Raw genomic sequence first — 2,813 nt, 5'->3', positions numbered from 1 at the left:
CACGGTCTCGTTGGAACCTTCTGCTCTTGTGGCTGCGTCCCTCGGAGTGGAGTCGAGGGCCGGGGCCTCACCATCTCCCACTCCCACCAGCGAGCGCGAGGTTCCGGGGTCGCCACACCCGCACCAGCATGCGGTTTTCCGTGGCGTTGAGCGAGGCCACGCCGGCGGGTGCCACGCGGTCCCGGCTGCGGCTCTGATGCGCGTTTTCCCAACGGGAACCATGTTTACAGGCCTCCCGCCTGCCGGCTGGCCACTGGCTATCTTTTAGGAGAAATTCTCTTCCAGTCCTTCGCCTGTTTTCAAACCGGACTGTCTGTCTGCTCCTGAGCTGTAGCGGCTCTTTTAGACGGAGTCTTTAGTATGTACTCACTCACCCACCCGTTTCACAGACACTCGTGGGCAGCGACGCAGGGCCGCCCCGAGGCCCCAGATGCAGCTCGGACTGGACGCCGCCCTCACGGCGGGGAAGCTGGGCATGGGCCCCTGGCCGTGAGGCAGGGGTGAGGCGCGTGCCCCTGTGCGAGTCCTCAGCACCGGCCGGAGGGTGTGCGCCAGGGGGGCTTGCACTTGGGCCTGGAAGGGAAGGAGCATCTGCCAGACAAAGGCAGCGGCAGCGGCACCCCAGGCGGGGGGGCCAGCGCCAGCATCGGGGGTGGGGTCCTCAGGGCCAGGTCCCCAGAGCCCCCAGTCCCAGGCAGCGGAGCCTGGCGCTGGGGCTGGGCTGTGAGCAGGGAGAGCATGGTTGATGGGGGCGTTGGCGGCAGCAGGGCGGGGTGGGCTGCCTGGAGGCGGAAGACCAGGGCTGCCGTGATCTGTTCCATCCCCCAGCACCCACCTGAGTCCCACTGCAGTCTCCCCAGGAGACCGGCCGCCCCAGCGCCTGCCCCAGCAGGGGCTCCTATGCCGGGGGCGCTCGGAGCGGGCAGCGGGCAGCGGGCAGCGGGCAGCGGGCAGCAGGCTTGCGCCGGGATCCGAGGCGGCTCTGACCTGTGGCCTGGAGGCGGGTGCCCGGCAGGGTTCCCATCCGTCTCAGTTCCCAGGGTCGGTTTTCGGAGGATCTACAGTTACTCTGGGCGAATTCCCCGGATTCCAGCCGCTCCCAGCCTCGCCGCCCAGAGGCTTCCTCCACGCCAGCCTCCACTCGCTGCTGCCCATTGTGCCCGTGGGAGACCGGGGGGCCTGGGCCAGATTAGCGGGCGGGCCGGGCGGGCTGTGGGGATTGGGTGTCGGTCTGGCGTCCGGGTCCCAGCACGTGCTGTGGGCTCGAGCCACACGGGGACTTTCCAGGCGGCTGTGGGTGCTGGGCTGCGCTCCCAGGAAAGGACTGCAGACCGTGGCAGAGGACAGGGCCGTGGGCATCCGCTTTGGGGGCCCCTCGGGGCTCCCCCGCTCCCACCCTTCGGCCCTCACTGAAACCAGCTGTCGCCTGCACTTCTGCCGAGCCACGCCCCTCCTCCAGCGAGCGGTCCCTTCTCCTCCGGGCGCAGCCTCTGTGGACAACAGCTGGGCGATTCCCCAAAAGCTAAACAAACTCCCGATGGCCCAGCAATTCCACTCCTGGGCGTGAGCCCCGAAGAACGGAAGACAGGGACTCGCACAAACACCCGGCCCTCAGGTCCGGGCAGCCCTGTCCCAGCGGGGAAGGCGGGGCAGCCCAGCTGTGCTAAAGGGGTGGACGGAGGTGGTCTCTCCAGACGGTGGGACGTTACTCCGCCTTAAAAAGGCTTGAAACACTGACACCTGCTACCAGGTCACGGCCCTTGAGAATACAGCGCCCGGTGATGCTGCGTGAAAGGAGCCAGACTCAGGCCCGGGTCGCGCGAGCCTGTCCCTCTGCGGCGTCCGCACGGGCAGAGCCGCAGGACCAGGCGCCGGTCCGTGGCGTCGGGCTGGAGGAGCGGATGGGAGTGCCGGCTGAGGGCTGGGTGGCCACGTCTGGGAGCTCCGTAGAGGTGGTGGTTGCACAACACTGTGAATGTGCTGAACTTTAAAATGTTTAACTTTATGTTATGTGACTTTCACTTCATCAAACAAACAGTCACGTGGATAGCAGCTCCAGCAGGAGCCTGAGCCCCACAGGTGCCCTCCTGTCTCGGCCCAGCTCCCCGAGGATGCCGGGAGAATTGGCCAGGGCGCCCTCAGGGGACTGCTCTGAGTTCTGAGCACAAGCTGCCCCGCCCAGCACGCAGTAGGTGCTCAATTCACGTTGGCGCCTGTTTCCTTCTCTGAGGGCACCTCGCCATCCAGAAACGAGAGAGTAATGGCAGCAGCCCTCCCCCCTCTGCTGTCCGAGCCTGGGTGGCGGAGGTGGTGACTGGGGACAGGTGTCTTATACCCCCATTCCATGGATGTGGAAACTGAGTCTCAGAGAGACACAGCGCCTTCCCAAGGTCACGCACAGCCTGCGGCGGGAGCCAGGAGGCGGTGGGCTTGGCTCCCAGCCCGGGCACCCCGGGGGCCAGCCGGGAGTTGGGGTGTGCTGCTGGGGGCAGCTGTGTGCAGACCCGAGGGGATGGGCGCCAAGCCCGAGGGTCCAAGCTTCCTCTTGACGCCTGGGGCTTGGGATTCCATGTCCTGCCGCGTGCTGGTCCCTGCGACTGGGAGGCTGAGAGGGCAGGGGTGCGTGTCAGTGGAACGGGGCCCCTGGGGGCGGCCTGCCGCCGGCTCACCTCGCCCTGCCCTCTCCCCGCCTGCAGAGCGCTGTCGTCCGTCGTGGCCCTCGGAGCCAACATCATCTGCAACAAGATCCCCGGGTTGGCCCCGCGGCAGCGCGCCATCTGCCAGAGCCGGCCCGATGCCATCATCGTGATCGG

This window comes from Myotis nattereri (assembly GCF_964212035.1).
Source record: "Myotis nattereri genome assembly, chromosome: 2".
Taxonomy (NCBI): Eukaryota; Metazoa; Chordata; class Mammalia; order Chiroptera; family Vespertilionidae; genus Myotis; species Myotis nattereri.
The sequence above is the reverse complement of the archived record's forward strand: the minus strand, read 5'-3'. Positions refer to the sequence as shown.